The 21754-nt window shown below is 38.5% G+C and overlaps 1 protein-coding gene and 1 long non-coding RNA gene across 8 annotated transcripts in view; both read right to left on the reverse strand.

Moving 5' to 3' along the window:
* SIK3 (SIK family kinase 3) overlaps positions 1–21754 on the reverse strand; it is a 296083-nt gene that overhangs the window by 213111 nt on the left and 61218 nt on the right. The gene's annotated exons all lie outside the window — the stretch shown is intronic.
* The window catches only part of LOC111166948 (uncharacterized), a 105603-nt gene that overhangs the window by 67847 nt on the left and 16002 nt on the right, over positions 1–21754 (reverse strand). Inside the window, exon 1 of the long non-coding RNA XR_002642718.2 lies at positions 1–21754. This exon is cut by the window's left edge and continues 66543 nt beyond it; it is cut by the window's right edge and continues 16002 nt beyond it. This is a non-coding gene — a long non-coding RNA (uncharacterized LOC111166948).

A 21754-nucleotide genomic window follows, 5' to 3' on the forward strand; every position in this document is an offset into this window, starting at 1 on the left:
GCAAAACATATATCTGACGAAGGACTGGCATCCAAAATAATAATACTAAGAACTCTTAAAAACTCAATAGTAAGAAAAAAAAAATTGTAATGGGCGAAAGAGCTGAACCTCACCAAAGAAGATACACAGAGAGCAAACATGCATAGGAAAAGATGCACAGCTTCATATGTCATTAGTGAATCGAAAATTTAAAAATGAGATATCACTACACACCTATTAGAACGGCCAAAATCCAAAACACTGACAATACCAAACACTGGCAAAAATGTGAAACAGGAACCCTCTTTCATTGCTGGTGGGAATGCAAGATGGTCCAGCCGCTTTGGAAGACAGTTTGGCAGTTTCTTACAAATCTAAACATACTCTTACCATATAATCTAGCAGTCATGCTCCATGGTATTTACCCAAGTGAGCTGAAAACTTAAGTCCACACAAAAATCTGTATGTGGATGTTTACAGCAGTTTTATTCATAATTGCCCAAACTTGGAAGCAGACGAGATGTCCTCAGTGAATAGATAAATAAACTGTGGTACATCCAGACAATGAAATATTATTCAGGGATAAGATGAAATCAGCTACCGAGCCTCAAAAACACATGGAAGAACCTTAAATGCATACTGCTAAGTGAAAGAAGCCAACTTGAACAGGCTATATACTCTATGATTCCAACTATATATGATTCCAGAAATCTGGAAAATGAATAAGTAGAGCATGGGGTAGTTTTAGGGCAGTGAAAGTATTCTGTGTGATACCATAATCGTAGATACATGACATTAGACATAGGTCCAAATCCATAGAATGTACAAGATAAAATGTGGACCCTAATGTAAACTATGGACTTTAGTTTAAAATAATGTATCAATATTCGCTCATTAGTTATAACAAATGTACCACACTAGTGCAAGATGCGAATATTAGGGGAGAGGGAAGGTAAGGAGGTATATGGAAATTCTCTATATTCTGCTCAATTTTTCTGTAAAACTAAAACTGTTCCAAAAAATAAAGTCTATTGATTAAAAACTAAAACTACACTAAGGGCATTACCATGTGAGTCACACGAGAGAAAATCATGTCTGCTACTGGTGAAGAAATATATCCAAGAGGTTCAGGGTGCAAACTGCTTGAGCTGGATCTGGCTCTTCCACTTACTGGCTGTGTCACTTTGGGCAATAAGCCTCAGTTTCTTCACTGGTAAATTGGGGATGCTCATCATCACGGAGTTAAGAAGAGTCCATACATGTACAGCACTTAGACTAGTGACCGGAATAAATTAAGTGTTCAATAAATATTAGCTCCCTGTTACTCAAAATAAGGTCTATAAGCTTGTAAATCAACATTACCTGCGGGCTTGTCAGAAATGCAGACTCTCAGGCATGCCCAGATTTACTGAATCTGCTTCTTAATAAGATCCCCCAGGTAATTTCTGTGCATATAAGGTTAAGAAGTGCTGGGTCAGGTGGTACTACTAGCATCACAACTGTTCTTCAACAGTGTCACTAGAAAAGGAGCACACGTACTGGAAGAATCCAAATGGTCACTTGCTGATGATTATGACCGTCTAAAAAACAGAGTGACTCAACTGTAATAACTAATGAATTTTGAAATATATGCTAAAGTGACAGTAGTTAAAATATGTAGTACAGGTACACAGTACCCTTTATTAAAAGTATATGTTAACAAGACCATTTCAAACATGTAGGTAGTAAATGATAAAAAATATTGATAGCCAGTTGTCCTAGTAGTTTAAGTTAGATCCTTATCTCACACTATATTGAAAAACCTAAATATTAAAAATAAATTTACAAAACACCAGAAGAAAATACAGGATATTTTAAATGCTCACGTAGGTATCTACATTCCTAAGCACACCATAAAACCCTGAAGTCATACTAGAACTACAGTTTTTTAAAACACTTTTATATGACAAAAAATACCACAAAAGTTAAAACTTAAGATAAATGATATGCGGAAAGAAAATACACCATATGTAACAAAGGATTAATAACCATAATATGATTTTTTAAAGGTCCTATATATGAATAAGAAAACAAACAACAGTCTTTCAAAAGCTAACAGAAAAAAATGGGGGTGGGGGAATAAAGTAGGTATCATATGCAAAGGGAGTTAAAAAAGCTACAGTACAACAAAATAAAATAAACGCCCCAAAATTTACCTACAAGTGTTTGTATGTACACAGGAAAAGGTATGGAAGAACATATACCAAACTGTTAATAGAAGTTACCTCTAGAGAGCAAAATGTGGGAATGTGGGACTGTCTTTTTCTTTATAAATTTCTACATAGGGGCTTCCCTGGTGGCTCAGTGGTTAAGAATCTGCCTGCCAATGCAGGGGACACAGGTTCGAGCCCTGGTCCGGGAAGATCCCACATGCCGCGGAGCAACTAAACCCGTGCACCACAACTACTGAGCCTGTTCTCTAGAGCCCGCGAGCCACAACTACTAAAGCCCGTGTGCCTAGAGTCCGTACTCCACAACAACAGAAGCCACAGCAATGAGAAGCCCATGCACCGCAACGAAGAGTAGCCCCCGCTCGCCACAACTAGAGAAAGCCCATGTGCAGCAACGAAGACACAACGCACCCAAAAATAAAAACATTTATTTAAAAAAAAAAATTTCTACATAGATTGAACTTTTTACAATGTACATGCTTTTTTTTTTTAACTTACCTTTGTTTAATTATAAAAGAAAAAATACTGATAGTTTTAGTGTAAAAGGCTAATATTTTCAGTAGGAATCACAAGCTTCCTGGTCTTCCCAACAACTACTTAACCTCAAAGTCGTATGACATTTGGAAAATATATCTTCACATTATCAAAAATTTCCTAAGAATTCTTAACTAAAAATATGCCAACTTTTTGTCCTCACCAAATGGGCCACTGTATTCAATTTCAAGTGGCCCTCTGTTCAAAGCCGGTTCCAACCTAACTTCAAAAGAGAAGTGTCTAAACCAGACAAGAAATTTAGCAACATAACACAAAATATTGATATGGAACCCACATGTCCAAAATATGCCTAACAGTAACAGACAGCAACTGTTTAAGGGTAACTGCAAGTAACTCCATATCCACTTCAGTTTCAATTCTGAATCATTTCTCACTAAACTGGAAAAAAAAGTTTTTTGAGCCATTTGTCACCTCTGACTAAACACAGGCTTCAGCCCCCAAATCGCTAAGTGTGGAAAAAGTACATGCCCTTGAGAAGACTGCCAGTGGAAGGGTTCTTCCAGAAAAAGTGGTTCACACACACAGCAGGAAAATCTTGTATAGAGGGAACTCGGCTACCACGTTCATTCCCTCAACCAATTTGAAAACTACTGGAAGTAAATGACTAAGAAGTAAAACATGAGACAAGATGAAAAAAATCTTACATATTGAAAAACACATAAAGTGGCTCAAGTCTCTTTGTTTTAAAAAGTTGTCTTTTGCTGAAATTAGAATATTACATTCTTTTGCTCTGGATGAAACAGAAATTAGCTTCACTAGTTTCCTATAATGCACTTAGAAATTTTTAGCTGCTCTCATGGATTATATGACTACTTATACTTAACAAAATGTATTACATGTAGATTTGCCTATTCTTCGCATCATTAGACCTGAATTTAATAAATAAATAAAACTACCAGTTGTTGGAATTCAGCACCCTCCCCTTTCCCTAACACTGTCGCTCAAACAAGTTTAAGCTAAAATAATCAGCATCCATGTCTCAGAAGATGTGACCATAACCACGATGAAACCTTAAATTAGTGAGGTTGGAAATTTTCCACAAAGCAAAGCAAAGATTCATTACCTTTCACCATTTATGTCACAGGCACAGTATCTTGGTTTCTAGAGCGGCCAGAGTCAGAACCACTGAGCATGGCAGTACCCCCTGCTCAATCTAAATTCAGCTGCCAGGATATCTGCAACCAAAACAAACTGCAGGGCCTAGCTTCCCTTGTTCAAAAGGTAAACAATCCCTCTGGCCTGACTTGCCAATAAAGATGTGAGTAAAAAGATTATCAGGAGGAAAGCATACCCAAGTTTTAAGCTCTTAAGTTCTCAGTGAAGTTTCTTAAGATTCCTCACTTAAAAGAGAAAGACAAACCTTGTCAGTAATGTTAGAAATGGCACACTCTACTCCAGGAAAAACAAAACAAAAAAACCCTCTTCAGGTACACCGATAACTTTATCATACACCAATGAGCATATTATCAGAAAGATCTAGGAAAAAATGTGCCTGGAAGAATACAGCATTAAAATTCATACACTGGTCGAGAGAAAAAAGACCCAAAACTAAGGTCAAAATCCCTCAGTATTTTTAATGTTGGACTTGCTCCTGTCCTGAACAAGCTCCTAAGCTTGCTCTCAAGTGTAATTTGTCAGTAACTGCCAAGGAAAGAATTTTAAACAACGCAGAGTGCTTGTTTTATCCAATTTATAACATACTTCATTATCATCAGACAAACACTAAAAGTTACATAACCCTACGTCTGTGTAATTATCTCCTAAAGACATGTTAAATGAAAACAGCCCTACTATTTATTGCCTCCCTTTCTTAACTCCTTTTTCTTTATTTTTTGAGATTACTGACTCTCAAAACCGGATAATAGAGACTGGTTTACCCTTCCTCCAATTCATCTACCAGGCATTTGACCTTCAGTGGTAGTTTAGTGTTTAACCATCATTCACATTTCTTTTCTACTGATAAACACTGCCACAAATTAGGATGAACAATACAATTTGGCATGTTATCTTATCAGACTGTGTACTTACAATTATTGGCTGCTACCCAGATCTTGACTGGTCTACTCTTACACCTACAACAGCTCCTTTTGGAAAAGGCACCTTAAAACAGAACTTCAACTTAAGCTCTTTCTGCAGAAAAGGCAGGGTAATTAGTAACTAAATGGCCTACAAATTGAGTTCTCTTGAAACACTCAAAATAGTAAAGTTAAGTAGTAGATCTTAACTGCATTTGACTTTTAATTGCTAAAAATCTTGTGCTAGAGAGAAATCAGGAATAGATCCCATAGAAAATAATTTGTCTCTAACGATTTTTTTTTCACATCTTTATTGGAGTATAATTGCTTTACAATGTTGTGTTAGTTTCTGCTGTACAACAAAGTGAATCAGCTATACGTATACACATGTCCCCATATCCCCTCCCTCTTGAGCCTCCCTCCCATCCTCCCTATCCCACCCCTCTAGGTGGTCACAAAGCACCGAGCTGATCTCCCTGTGCTATGCAGCAGCTTCCCACTAGCCATCCATTTTACACTTGGTAGTGTATATATGTCAGTGCTACTCTCTCACATCGTCCCAGCTTCCCTTTCCCCACCATGTCCTCAAGTCCGTTCTCTACATCTGCATCTTTATTCCTGCCCTGCCACTAGGTTCATCAGTACCGTTTTTTTTTTTTTAGATTCCATATATATGCATCTCTAACGCACATAAAATGGAATGTGGCTTGACTTCTTGCCCTGCTCTGATAAACCCCGAACTACTTTATTACTTTAAAAACTGAAAGGAGAAAATGAAGACTAAATTTTTAACTTTAACAGCTACTTAAAACAGTAAAATAAAAATAATCACACTAAATAATACATCTCATTAATGAAGGAAATGAATTTTCCATTTTTCGTGCAGCAAATCAGACAACCCATAAACTTTTGAAAATAATTCATGAAAACAAATTTTAAACCTTACACTATATTTCATTTGAGAGCATGGAAACTTAAGTATGCTGTAAGATAAACTATTCTATGTAAAGGAGTTTAACAAAATTGATGTATCTGTTATAACTATAAATGGCTATTTTCACACAAATCTAGCACCTTTCTTCAGTATCTTCAATTTTTTTTTAAATCTTCATAAATTGATTTTAATAAAGTTTATCCCCTGAGCTAAGACTGATTGATTGATTTTTTTAAACTTCTATCAATCTAAGATCCCTGACATCTTTACACCAAGGAGGGAGTCTGGTCTTCAATAGAAAACATGATTTTTCTATAAACCATGTTAGATATGGACGGGTATTATCCACACAAATTATTTATCTTTCAAATATTATTAAAATCTGATGATCAGTAAACAACACATTGCCATTGCCCCAAGTACCTGAGAAGTAGCTGGAAGACAGTTTGCATGTGCTTGTGTTATGGGTTAACAGCAAGGATTTCTTAGATATGATACCAAAAGCACAATTCATAAGAGAAAAATGGATAAACCGGAATTCAAAATAAAAACTCTTGCTCCTGAAAGACACTGTTGACATATGTATAACTGATTCAGTTTGCTGTACACCTGAAACTAACACAACATTGTAAATCAACTATACTCCAATAAATTTTTTTAAAAATAAAATAATAAATAAAAGACACTGTTAAGAGAACGAAAAGATAAATCAAAGAAACGAAGAAAATCTCTGCAAAGCATTTATCTGATAAAGGACTTGTTTCCAGAATAATAAAGAATTCTTGAAACTCTACATTAAGAAAACAAACAACCCAATTTTTTTAAATAGGCAAAAGATCTGAACGAGTACTTCACCAAAGAAGATAAACAGCTAGCAAATAAGTACATGAAAAGATGTCAGTATCATTAGTTATCAGGAAAATGTAAATTAAAACCACAAGATAGCACTACACACTGATTAGAATGGTAATGGCTAAAATTTTATCACACTAGTGTTGGTGAGGATAAAGAGCAACAGGAACGCTCACACACTGCTAGACAGAACGTAAGACAGTACAGCCACTTTGGAAGACATCTGGCAGTTTCTTAAAAAGTTCAACACACACCTACTAATCAAAGGATCCAGCCATTCCACTCCAAGGTATTTACCCAAGAGAAATTAAAACATAAGTCTACCAAAAGTTTCACAAGTTCATAGCAGCTTTATTCACTATAGCCGAAAACTGGAAACAATTCAAGTGTTCAACTGACGAATGGATAAACAAATCCTGTTATATCCTTACAATGTAACAGTACTCCCATATACCACTCAGCAAAAAAACCTAACAAACTACTGATACAGGCAACAACAATGAATGATCCTAAACACAGGATGCTGATGAAAGAAGAGTACATCCTGGATAAGGCTGTTTACATGAAATTCCAGAAAAGGCAAAGCTAACCTATGGACAGCAAATCAGTGAATTTCTGGGGGTAAAGAGGGGTGGGAATGAATGCAAAGGGCAGTAAAGGAACTTCTGGGGATAACAGAAAAGTTCTTATATCTTGATTATGTGACCATTATTTGAGTGAGTATATCTGTCAAAATGCAAAACGTATATCTAAAATGGTTCAATTTTACTGAACGTAAATTATACATCAATCAAGTTGATTAAGAATATTAAAAGCAAGATACATAGTGGTAGCAATCAGAAGCATAAGGTAGGGGCATAACATTACACTGGGCAGATTTATCAATGGCAATGAAACAACTACCACCAAACAAACAGACAGGACAGAGGATAAACAAAGTGATGGGTCCTGATCTGCTAAAAAATCCTGGCTAGAACCACTTTTAAAAATTAAGGGCTGGGGGCTTCCCTGGTGGCGCAGTGGTTGAGAGTCCGCCTGCCAATGCAGGGGACACGGGTTCGTGCCCCGGTCCGGGAAGATCCCACATGCCGCGGAGTGGCGAGGCCCGTGAGCCATGGCCGCTGAGCCTGTGTGTCCGGAGCCTGTGCTCCGCAACGGGAAAGGCCACAACACTGAGAGGCTCGTGTACTGCACACACAAAAAAAAAAAAAAAATTAAGGGCTGGGAGGGACTTCCCTGGCAGTCCAGTGGTTGGGACTTCGCCTTCCAATGCAGGGGATGCGGGTTCGATCCCTGGTCAGGGAGCCAAGATCCCACATGCCTTGTGGCCAAAAAGCCAAAAAACATAAAACAGAAGCAATGCTGTAACAAATTCAATAAAGACTTTAAAAATGGTCCACATCAAAAAAAAAATAAACTTAAAAAAAAAAAATTAAGAGTTGGGAATTCCCTAGCGGTCCAGTGGTTGGGACTCCACACTGCCACTGCAGGGGGCACGGGTTTGATACCTGGTTGGGGAACTAGGATCCTGCATTCCACAGGGCACAGCCAAAAAAATAAAGAAAGAAAAAATAACTTACAGCACTTCCCTGGTGGCATGGTGGTTGAGAATCCGCCTGCCAATTCAGGGGACACGGGTTCGATCCCTGATCTGGGAAGATCCCACATGCCATGGAGCAACTAAGCCCGTGCGCCACAACTACTGCAGCCCGCGTGCCTAGAGCCCGTGCTCCACAACAAGAGAAGCCACTGCAATGAGAAGCCTGCGCACCACAACGAAGAGTAGCCCCTGCTCGCCACAACTAGAGAAAGCCTGCGCGCAGCTACGAAGACCCAACGCAGCCAAAAATAAAAATAATTAGTTAAAAAAAAAATTTAAGGGCAAAGAAAAATATATATTCCCAAGAAGAAGGTGGGGTGAGAAAAGGCAGAAAATGCTTGAAGTCAACATTACCTATATGTACTACACATCTCAAATAGAAAAGAATACCAGTTACACAGAAAACAATTAACTTTAATTAAGCAAAGGGAGTAGAAGGAGCTCAGTACCCAAGATATCTGATCTGAACCCAGATCTGCCACTGACTCACATTTATTAAGGGCATTAACTCTGAGCACCTCAGTGTCCCTCTCCTTTCTGAAACAGAAATATTAATTATGGTCCCTGAATAGCCCTTTTGAGACACTGCAGAAATAATTTATGTGAAAAAAGTTTAAGTTATACAGGAAAGTTATATTCTCCATGCAAAAGCATGCAACTAAGAATATACTACATTATCATCAAATCAAATTAATAATTGGGTATCTTAAGAGTCAAAACTGGCTCTCCAACCCAAAATGTCTCCCTATAGCCTATAAAGGCAAGCCCAAATGCCTCAGCTAAAAATTCATGTCCTTTATGAAGTGACCCAATCCCATCTATCTAAAACATCTTGTATCAATCCAAATTCATCTACTTCTCCCAAACGTAGTATTTTCTCTCCCTGGACATGCTGTCCCCATACTTCTGTCAGCAATCCAACTCCTATACTTTGTTTAGAGGTGACCCCAAAGACCACTGGCCTAATAAAACCTGCTTATCCCTGGGGGGAAGGATAAATTAGGGGGTTGGAATTAACATATACACACTAGTATATACAACAAGGACCTACTGTAGCACAGGGAACTATACTCAATATTCTGTAATAACCTATAAGGGAAGAGAATCTGAAAAAGAATATATATACATACATATATATGTATAACTGAATCACTGTGCTGTACACCGGAAACTAACATGATATTGTAAATTGACTATAATGCAATTTTTTTTTAATGGTAAAGAAACAAAACAAAAACTGCTTATCCGTAACCAAAAATGTTCTTTCCTTTTTCTTAATTTCTAGTGCTTACTCAGCACTATAAAACATGGCATTTAATTTTAAACCATAGTTTCCTATTCTCTAATTATGTATTGCCTTTTAAATCTTATTTCTTCACCTACAGAAAGGAAGAGCCTTAGAGATGCATAGTATGACTTCTACCCTGTTGTAATGTACCACACAGTTGGGAAGACAGAAAGTAGAGCTTGTTGCTTTCTCGATGATGCTGTATTACAGACAGATTACCAACTTGAGGGGATGGAAATCTAAACCACATTCCATTTTGGCAACATCAGCAAGAATCTATGGTTTTACTTGCCCCACCTGGAGTGAAGTTGGAAGAAGGCAGAAGTGTAGGTTTGACAATTCTATACCTAAGTTGTTGGGCTTTTTGTTTTTCTGTGGGTTTCAGTGTTTTGCTTTTTTCTTTTTTTTTAGTTTTTATTATCATGGGAACTTTCAAATATACACAAAAGTAGAAAGAAACTGTATAGTGCACCTCCTGTACCCATGAGCCATCTACGACAATGATAAACACAGAGCCATTTGTACCTGTACTCCTGACCACTTCTTCCTCTCCCTAGCAGATCCCAGATACCATATTATGTCATCTACATTACGTCAGTATGTACTTCTAAAAGCTAAGTACTTTTTCTTTTGAATATGACCACAATATTATTACTCTATCTAAAAAGATAATAATAATTCCTTAACATCAAATATCTAGTCAATGTTCAAATATCCTCATTCTCATATAATAACTTTTTTATCAATTGGTTTGTTCAAGTCAGGATCTCAGATTACTTCAGGAGGAAAAACGGTTTCTTTTCTCCTGCTCCATGGCCTTCCACTCCTTCAATTTCATTTCCTACCTCTCTTAATTTTTAGGTGTATGCAGAAGAGCATTTCCTTTTCCCAGTACCTACTACTCTCCTTCTTAATCAAGAAAACATCTATTCTCAGTCCCGATACTGAAGTCTACCATTACCTCAGAGCTCTTACCACATTCAGGAAAACATTTAATCCAATGACACAGCCTCCTTCCTTCACAGTTAAGCTGCCCATTTCATTTACTACTCTAAAGAGTTTTGAACTCTAACATCATATAAATATAAATAATGTAGCCCCATTAAACGATTATCTTTCCATTTCTATGAATCTCTCTGAGGAGCTCAATTTTAAGTTCTTACATCGTCAGCTTCCCATTTTAAGTGAGTCACTCTTAACAATTCATGAACTAAGGCACAGTAGGTAAGGCATTTAAGCCCAAAAGATTACAGGTACAACGCTGAGAGATCAACATTGGGTTGGCTCTCTTCCTTAGCCATGAAATTCATCCCTCACTAGTCACAAAGGGAACCAGGTAAGAAGCTATGTAATAATCAGCTCAAAAAAAAAAAAAACCCTTCATTAGAAAATAATATAAATGCAGACAGTGAATCAGTGGGGTTATTTTCATTCATTGTGAACACATATTAATAGAAGCAGATAGCAAATGTTAGGAAAACAACTAGAAGAGAAGAGAAAAAGAAAGCATAATCTTCACAACTACTTCTAAACCCTAAGAGCTAGTAACTTGGACATTCAGCAGGGCAGGATGAATCAAAACCCTTTTATTACCCACTTGCTTGGACTCAGCATTGTGGAGGACAAAAAACAACATGGCAGTCTCTGTCTTTAAGGAACCTACACTCTGGTAAAATGAGACTAAGGTATATCAATAAGCACTAAGTTGTGCAAAGCACATTTAAAGCAGTGGAGCTCATGGAAGGGGTCAGCAAAGGCTAAAGAAGTCAAAGAGAATTATGTGACGGTCAGAAGAGCTGAACCTTGAAGGCAGGACATAGTAGGAATCAGTAACACTAGGACACACTGTAAGCACATGAGGGTGGAGACCATGCCTCTTTCACCACTCCATCCTAATGCCTGGCACACAGCCTAGAACACAGGCGACCCTCAAATATTTGTGGATAAATAGAAGGACAAATAGAAGGACGAAAGGTAGAGGGGAAAAAAAGAAAAGAAAGAAGGGGGGGAAAAAAGAATAGGCATTCCAGATAAGAGGGTTTTTTAAAATTATTTTTTACTGGAGTATAGTTGAAAGAGTTTTTTTTTTTTAAATGAAAGATTAAACATGGCAATTTCATGAGGCAGTAAGGAAACACAGAATGGTGAGAAATTAGGTAAAACAGGTAAAATGAACCCAGCCTATCCATAGTTTTAAAAGTCAGCCAAAGAGATATAAAACTGCTGCCATATTAAGTACTAAAATGAATATGTCCAGAAAGCACAGTTATGTTTCCACTTTTCAGGAACACTAACAAAAAGTATAAATGGCCATTTTTCCTAAAATGGTCATTCATCTTTGTAATATTATTGGGCATAACCTAGAAACTGTGCTAACATTTCCCCAGAGGTGAACTAATACCATTTGCTGGTAAAGATGAGTAATTCTTTGTTTTTGTTTTTTGCGGTACACGGGCCTCTCACTGTTGTGGCCTCTCCCGTTGTGGAGCACAGGCTCCGGACGCACAGGCTCAGCGGCCATGGCTCACAGGCCCACCCGCTCCGCGGTATGTGGGATCTTCCCGGACCGGGGCACGAACCCGTATCCCCTGCATCGGCAGGCGGACTCTCAACCACTGCACCACCAGGGAAGCCCTAAGGTGAGTAATTCTTTTCCTGAATATTTTTACTATCTGGAAATGTGACTGGGTTATCACTAAGGTCAGTCTCTTTGGTGGTTGTTTAATCAAATGCCTGAGACTCACCACAATTAAAGCAAGAGACGGCTGAGTGCAATCTAGCATAAAAGCCAGTGACTAATGCTGAATCACAGCTTCCAAGCGGTTATTTCACCATAATGTCAACCTCCCATATTAACACCCCCTACAGTGGTCCTTGGAAGTACATCAAAAGTATTATCCAATAGTATTCTCCAATATTTTGCAGGATAATGCTAAAGAATTGAGGGCGGTAAAATCTAGTAGGGTCTTCAGCCTGTAAGCCAAAATTTGTGAAGTCAAGGAAATTCTTACCTCCTCAGACTACACAATGGGAGGAGTATTCATGATTATGGCATATACTCAGTGAATATGAATTCCCCAGACATTTCCCCCCAAGAAATGTTCCAGGTCCTGGCTACCACCAGCTACGGTCTTCAGTGGCAGCTATATAATCTCTATATAGAAGGACTTTAGGAACTTCAATCTAATGAGGGAAGGGGACCTTGGAGAATTCATCATAAAGCTACATATGCATGGTAAGTGTATTACTTTCATTTAAATTATATGCATATTCAGAGTGAGTGTGGCCAGCTGTTAGCATCTCCAGTCATTTTCCTTAGCATTCCTTCTACTCTTCCAGCCCAAATCATGAGAAAAAGGCAAGCTGTCTGCTTATAGATTAACACTGTTATAAATGACAGTGATAGAATTCTGGTTATTTAAAATTTCACTGTTCAATTTGGGTGCCTAACACCTGGTAAGATGGAAATAACAAGAGCCCTGGAGTCATACTGACCTACTTATAAAATCTCAGCTCTACCACTTAAAAGATTTGTGACCTTGAACAAGTTACCAAACTGAATCTCAGTTTCCTCTATGGAAACTAGGTATAACAACAGTTTCTTTGCAAAGCTGTTGAGAGATTAAGCATGAAATTATATGAAGTAACCAGAACATAGTAGGCACTTAGCATATGGTAATTATGATGGAAGGCTGGTGACCGGGCCTATACTCAGGTTTCCAAATACTATTAACTATATAATGAAAGCCTTTATCAGCCTCACTCTCTCTAGTCCAGTTGTGAGGTGACTTACCTACCCTTGTATAATCTCATCTGCTGTCTAGAGGAAAACGGCTCCCTCCCACTAATCAGTCTTGGGGCCAAAAGTGACTCTGACATTACAGCCATCTCCTTGCCATGCTATCATCTCCTCCCTGTCTCTGGAGCCTCTAGAAAATCCTGTTTTCTCTATTGCCTATTTGTTTCATGGCCTTAGGCTACATGCACTCCCTTAACAAATTTTGAATGCCCAGTTTTGCCCCCAGTCTATTCTAGGAAACTCTGAAAGTATCCAGTTTCTCAAGAACGACCATGTTTTGGTTTGCCCCGCTACTATACTCCAAGAAGGCAGCCAACCCATCATGTTCTGCCAATGCCTAAAAACCTTTTTGTCTCTGTCACAGGCTGATTGCCAGCTCTTCTCTCCCCTGGTAAGCGAGATCCTGATTTCTAGAATGACAGGTACATCTCTCTCTCTCACAAGCTTGCCTCACTCAGGTTTATTTCATCTTATTATCCCACCAGCACTTCCCCACATCCCCACAACAGTATTTCTAGTTTGGGAAAAGTGGAAAGATACTCAAATCAGAGTTAAAAGACCTTGGTTCTTCTACCTCGACCTCTGTTAGTCAAATTTATTCTTCTTTGTAAAATGCTGTGCTTACCTCACAAGATCGCAGTAAGGCTCAAATAAGACGTTTGTGAATATGTTATAGAGATCCAAGATATTATTATAACTATAACAAGTTTCTGTTATGACTTAATATTTACTTTTTTTTTTATTTTTTGACTGGATCAGGTCTTAGCTGTGGCGCACGGGATCTTCGTTGAGGCATGAGGGATTTTTCGCTGCAGCGCGTGGGCTTCTCTCTAGTTGTGGCGTATGGGTCTTCTCTCTCTATTTGTGGCACGTGGGCTCTCTCATTGAGGCGCACAAGCTCAGTAGTTGTGCATGGGGATCGAATTGGATTGCATTGGAAAGCGGATTCTTTACCACTGGACCACCAAGGAAGTCCCAACATTTACTTTTTTGTTTTTTTAAACATCTTTATTGGAGTCTAATTGCTTTACTATGTTGTGTTAGTTTCTACTGTATAACAAAGTGAATCAGCTATATGCATATGTATATACCCATACCCCCTCCCTCTTGCACCTCCCTCCCACCCTCCCTATCCCACCCCTCTAGGTGGTCACAAAGCACCGAGCTGATCTCCCTGTGCTACTCCCTGTGCTATGCGGATGCTTCCCACTAGCTATCTATTTTACATTTGGTAGCGTATACATGTCAACGTTACTCTCTCACTTCGTCCCAGCTTACCCTTCCCCCTCCTGGTGTCCTTAAGTCCATTCTCTAGTCTGCGTCTTTATTCCTGTCCTGCCCCTAGGTTCTTCAGAACCATTTATTTTTAGATTCCATATATATGTGTTGGCACACAGTATTTGTTTATCTCTTTCTGACTTACTTCACTCTGTATGACAGACCCTAGGTCCATCCACCTCACTACAAATAACTCAATTTCGTTTATTTTTCTGGCTGAGTAATACTTCATTGTATATATGTGCCACATCTTCTTTAGCCATTCATCTGTTGATGGACACTTAGGTTGCTTCCATGTCCTGGCTATTGTAAATAGTGCTGCAATGAACATTGTGGTACATGATTTTGAATTATGGTTTTCTCAGGGTATATGCCCAGTAGTGGGATTGCTGGGTCGTATGGTAGTTTTACTTTTAGTTTTTTTTTTTTGCGGTACGCAGGCCTCTCACTGTTTTGGCCTCTCCCCTTGTGGAGCACAGGCTCCGGACGCGCAGGCTCAGCAGCCATGGCTCACGGGCCCAGCCACTCCACGGCATGTGGGATCTTCCCGGACTGGGGCACGAACCCGTGTCCCCTGCATCGGCAGGCAGACTCTCAACCACTGCACCACCAGGGAAGCCCTACTTTTAGTTTTTTAAGGAACCTCCATACTGTTCTCCATAGTGGCTGTATCAATTTACATTCCCACCAACAGTGCAAGAGGGTTCCCTTTTCTCCACACCCTCTCCAGCATTTATTGTTTGTAGATTTTTTTGATGGCCATTCTGACCGGTGTGAGGTGTTACCTCCTAATAGTTTTGATTTGCATTTCTCTAATGATTAGTGATGTTGAGCATCTTTTCACGTGTTTGTTAGCAATCTGTATACCTTCTTTGGAGAAATGTCTATTTAGGTCTCTGCCCATTTTTGGATTGGGTTGTTCATTTTTTTGATATTGAGCTGCATGAGCTGCTTGTATATTTTGGAGATTAATCCTTTGCCAGTTGCTTTGTTTGCAAATATTTTCTCCCATTCTGAGGGTTGCCTTCATCTTTTTTTATGGTTTCCTTTGCTGTGCAAAAGCTTTTAAGTCTCATTAGGTCCCATGTGTTTATTTTTGTTTTTATTTCCATTTCTCTAGGAGGTGGGTCAAATAGGATCTTGCTGTAATTTATGTCAGAGTGTTCTGCCTATGTTTTCCTCTAATAAGAGTTTTTATAGTGTGTGGCCTTACATTTAGGTCTTTAATCCATTTTGAGTTTATATTTGTGTATGGTGTTAGGAAGTGTTCTAATTTCATTCTTTTACATGTAGCTGTCCAGTTTTCCCAGCACCACTTATTGAAGAGGCTGTCTTTTCTCCACTGTATACTCTTGCCTCAAAGATAACGTGACCATAAGTGCGTGGGTTTATCTCTGGGCTTTCTATCCTGTTCCATTGATCTATATTTCTGTTTTTGTGCCACTGTCTTGATTACTGTAGCTTTCCAACATTTACTTTTGAATATAAAACCCTAACTCTTTTTTTTTTTTTTTTTTTTGCGGTACACGGGCCTCTCACTGTTGTGGCCTCTACCGTTGCAGAGCACAGGCTCCAGACGCGCAGGCTCAGTGGCCATGGCTCACGGACCCAGCCGCTCCGCGGCTTGTGGGATCTTCCCGGACCGGGGCACGAACCCGTGTCCCCTGCATCAGCAGGCAGACTCTCAACCACTGCGCCACCAGGGAAGCCCAAACCCTAACATTTTTTAACTCCTCTAGCATTATTTATATTAGCAAAGGATCAGAAATAACTCAAATAGTCATCTACTAGGGGACTAACTAAAAAAAATATGATACATCTTTTCATGGGAATATTGTATAGCATTTTTTTTATTAGAAAGCTCCTTATATAGCTACATGTAATAATCCTTAAGATATAATAGTGAAAAAAGATGCAGATCAGTGAGTATAATTTACTACAATTTGTTTTAAAAGAGGGGGTACAGTAAATAGATACACACATTTACTTATAAACACATAAAATACCACAGGATATATGACACTGATAATACTGACTATATAGGAAGGGGATCTGGATCGCCATGGGGTATGTGCAGACAGAAAACTTTTCTCTGTATTTCATTCTTTTGTAGCTTTAAAATTTTTGAAACCCTAGCCCCTAGAGGGGGTAGGAAAATCATCTCTTCATACAACTATAAACCTGAGAAATAATATGGACCATTAATGAGGATGACAGCATAACTGACAATTCATTTCCTGGGCCAGCCTCAACATCAAAATTACCACCACCTAAAACAAACTATGTTCCCTTCCATGATCTCATTCCATCAAGTGACCAGAGTTAATTTATTCCTTCTAGTCAGACTTCCTGACTTGCTAATCATGTATCCATGTGCTATGCATTTCCACACTCAACGCTATTTATAAACTCTTAAAACTTATTGTCTTAAGGGATCTACTGCAAGTCTTAGAAAGGCCCTCTGAACCATAACATTTTCCACCTTCAAGCCTGGTCAAGGATCATTCCAATGCTAACTTTTCTGAACCAAAGACTGAGTTCTTCCTCTTAATTACTCAAGGTTCACCACAGGATATAAGCAAATCAGTAATTTGAGTCTCTTTGGTTAGATGACTCTACTGCAGACCACCCCCTACTTAGAGAAGAGTAGATTATGTTAATTTCCTCTAATCTGGCAGAAAAACACTCCTTCCAAACCTTGCAAAATAACCCTTCCAGGGCGATAAATAAAATGTATGAAGGCAACATCCTCCCAAACCTAAATTGTAAACAACACTGCCTTAAACATGACTTTAGTCATGCTGGAATGATATCATAGGAGCTAAAACACTGCTCAAAACAGCAGCAAGTGCTACCTCCATTCTTGCTGTCCTATGACAAACAGGGTATTTTTGGACCTAGCCTATGAAGCAGCACTCTGTTGATTATGAGCTCCATCCTCTGAATTCCTTTCACATTCAACCTTGGTTTTCACTTTTCTGGCACAGCGCTCCAAAACCTCAATGCAATACATAACGAAATGCTGGGTTACTTTAGCGCAGAAAGGTCAAGCCTCCAAAAGCTTTCTAATTAGGAAATCTCTTCAGTGAAAGCATACAGAAATGTGCTGACTCCTTTTCCCTTTTCTCTTTTTCCAACAGCTATTTGCTTTCTCCGGAACAAATCTTCAGTCAAACACAAAAGCCAGCCACCTAGCAAAGCTCAAATACAGACAGGTGTTTTGCAAGCACAGTTAAATCTCAGGAGTAACTGATCAACATGAGATAACATCTATTAACAAGGTGCTTATTGGTGTGCTGGGACAGTTAACTGCCTAAAAATCTCTCAGTTAAGACTAGCATTGAGAAAAATGAGGAATACAACTAAAAGAAAAAGTAAGCCCACTTTCCACCAACAGAAAACTCGCAAAAGAAAGAATCACGTTAAGTCAACTGGTCCTGCCACACAAAAACACTTTATTCCAGGGTTATTTTTCAGTGATACTTAATTCCATGATGGAGATTAGGGACCGTAAACAAACCTTTCTGAGTATTTTTCTATTTTAATTCTACTAAAGTCCATGGTTAGGCTTATTAAGAAAAAGTCTGAGAGAGTATGACAAAACCATTGGGTTTTTTTTAACAAAATGGGTACTCATCTGAAAATATACATGTAAATTAGCAGTTACTTAGAATTAAGAGTTTCGTTGAAACACCCTAGAATACTGTTCCAACTGAAAAGAAAGCAAGGATCTTATCACAATAGGTATGCCCTGTTCCATTAGCTCTGTTCCCCAAACATCAAGTTTCTCTGCTTTAAACTTCTTTAATACAAGACCCTAAAGTTGGTTCCTGCATGAGACAGACATGACAGAAAATCCCAAGAGAATGCTAATTTCAGACTGTAAGAATTTCTAATGTTTAACAGAGAAAAGAAGGCTCAAGAAAAAGAAGTGATTATTTAGCAATGTTACCTGGGCTTTGCCCAAGTCATATCCGAATCGATTTACTGCACGCCACAGGAGGTAAACAAGTCAAGCACAGGTGAAAAATCAAGGTCACTAAACTGAATTCTGTATAGCACTTTTAAGTAGTATCTGTTTCACTATGGGCTTTGACTTCAGCTGGGTGCCAGCGCAATTTCTTGATGCCTTTTCTGCCACCTATCCTCTCTCTCTGTATTCTGCATTAAAAGATTGTGAGGAAAATGTTATGTTTTCTAGAGATACCCAAGATTATAAAATGAGAGGTTTTTTTTTTTAAAAAAAGACACTTAGGGGCTTCCCTGGTGGCGCAGCGGTTGAGAGTCCGCCTGCCGACGCAGGGGACACGGGTTCGTGCCCCGGTCCAGGAAGATCCCACCTGCCGCGGAGCGGCTGGGCCCGTGAGCCATGGCCGCTGAGCCTGCGCGTCCGGAGCCTGTGCTCTGCAACGGGAGAGGCCACAACAGTGAAAGGCCCGCGTACCGCAAAAAAAAAAAAAAAAATACACTTAGGATGTCAAGCCAGAACGACGTATGTCATATCCTAGAAAAGCTCTTCAACAAGTAACACTCCCAGATCATTTCTACTTTGCAGGCTCTCAGAATGCATTAAATGTTTCATAAGTCAAATGAATGTTTTCTAAGGGAGAGCAAGGAGTTTTACTAAAGGAGATTACAGTGCTTCCCAAACTGGTATTATATTTAAGAATGTTTGAGGCTGGCCTTCCAAATATACTTTAAGTACTATAAAGCTATAATAATTAAAGCTGTACAGTATCGAAGCAAGTAAAGACAGCACAATCAATGGATTAAAAGAGTTCAGAAATGTACCCAAGTATCTGGAGATTTTGTAGACAAAGTAGCTTTTTATTTTTATTTTTTCATTTTCAATTTATTTTTTGTGTGTGGGATACGCGGGCTTCTCACTGTTGTGGCCTCTTCCGTTGCGGAGCACAGGCTCCGTACGTGCAGGCTCAGTGGCCATGGCTCACAGGCCTAGCTGCTCCGCAGCATGTGGGATCTTCCCAGACCGGGGCACAAACCCGTGTCCCCTGCATCGGCAGGTGGACTCTCAACCACTGCGCCACCAGGGAAGCCCCAAAGTAGCTTTTTAAATCAAGAGGGAAAAGATGGATTATTTAATAATATTGTGTTGGGACAGACAACAAACTAGACATCTGGGGAAAAAGATAGATTCATTCACTCAATAAATGGAGGGCCTATTACCTGCAAGCACTGTGCTAGATACCGAAAATAACAACAAGGGAAAAACTGTACAATCCATTGCCCTCAAGGAGCTTCCAGTCAAGGGGAAGAAGAGCCATTAATAACCACAAAAATGAATGTAAACCTGCAGCTCCAATAAATTTCACAACCGATTCCCTTCTCACCTGGTTTAAACCAAAATGCATTCCACATGAAACAAAGATCTAATTTTAAAAACAAAACCATAAAAATACTTGAAGAAAACATGGGTAAATATTTTTATAAGATTAGGATGAGGAAGAAAATTGAGAAACCTTAAAGTAAAAAACAAAAAAAATCTGACTACATGAAAATGTTTACATTTTATAGTAAAAAAAAATACACATACACTGTCGAGACAAACACAGAAACATATCTATAATATTTTAATAGGTAACTAATTTCCCTAATATTCAAAAAGCTATGCACATTAATGAGAAAAAGCCAAAAAGCCCAAAAGAAAAATAGACAGGACACAGATAATTCCAAGGAAAAATACGAATAGCCAATAGACAAATTAAATGATAGTCAAATTCACTAATAAATAATTACAAACTAAGATGACATTTTCTCACCTGTCAGAATGACTCCCTAAAAAGACGGCTGGTTGCCAATGTTTAAAGAGAGCAGAGGAGCACTGTCATACGCTCTCATTGAGTGAATTAGCTTGGCCTTTCTTGGAGGGCAATTTAGCAACATTTATAAAATTTTAAGCACTCATACTTTGACTCAGGCATTCCACCTCTAGTGAATTATTCTATTAAATTACTGAGAAAATGAAGAACTTAGTTTCTAACATTGTATATATCATAATGGAAAAGAACACATAACTTTTGGGAGGTTTACTCTAGGTTGGACCTAATAAAACACTTGTATTTTTTTTTTTTTTTTTTTTTTTTTTAGTTGTGACTCGCAGGCTCTAGAGCACAGGCTCAGTAGTTGTGGCACGTGGGCTTAGTTGTTCTGTGGCATGTGGGATCTTCCTGGACCAGGGATCGAACCCGTGTCCCCTGTATTGGCAGGCGGATTCTTAACCACTGCACCACCAAAGAAGCCCTTTTTTTTTTTTTTAAATTTATCTCTTTATTTATTTATTTGGCTGCAGAAGATCTTCATTGCGGCACGCGGGATCTTTAGTTGTGGCATGAGGGAATCTTTTAGTTGCGGCATGTGGGATCTAGTTCCCTGACCAGGGATTGAACCCGGGCCCCCTGCATTGGGAGTGTGGAGTCTTAACCACTGGACCACCAGGGAAGTCCCCAAAACACTTGTATTTTTAAAAATTAAATCTGAGATTTATAAGTCTTTTGAATAATAAACAGTACAAAAGCAAATAGAAAACCAGTACAAGCATACAAACATAAATGTGCAGAAACTGTTAAGTGACATATAATTTGAAATAAAAAAATAAAAGCCGGAAACAACCCTAAACCTATCAATAGGGCACTACTTAAATAAATTATAGTATATCCATAAAATGGAATACTCTGCAGTATTAAAAAGCTTGAGACTACAGCAAAATGTATTGATGTGATAGAACGTGGAGATATATTATTAAAATAAAAAATGAGTAGCAAAACCACTATATATAAAATAAACAACAAAGACCTGTATAGCACAGGGAACTATATTCAATACCTTGTAATAACCTATAATGGAAAAGAAGATATACATATATACTACTGAATCACTTTGTTATAAACCTGAAACTAACACAACATTGTAAATCAACTATACTCCAATTTAAAAACAAAAAACCAAATAGCAAAGAAAACATCAGCAGTACATTCTTTGACATTGATCTTAGTAATATTTTTTTGAATATGTCTCTTCAGGCAAGGAAGCAAAAATAAATAAATAAATGAGACTACATCAAACTAAAAAGCTTTTGCATAGAGAAGGAAACCATCAACAAAATGAAAAGGCCACCTACTGAATTGGGAGACGATATCTGCAAATGATATACCCAATTAATATCTGGTTAATATCCAAAATATACAAAGAACTCATACAACTCAACATAAAGAAAACAAACAACC

This window comes from Delphinapterus leucas, chromosome 7 (genome assembly GCF_059928025.1).
Source record: "Delphinapterus leucas isolate spDelLeu-1000000601 "Yukka" chromosome 7, BTC_Dleu_Yukka2, whole genome shotgun sequence".
Taxonomy (NCBI): Eukaryota; Metazoa; Chordata; class Mammalia; order Artiodactyla; family Monodontidae; genus Delphinapterus; species Delphinapterus leucas.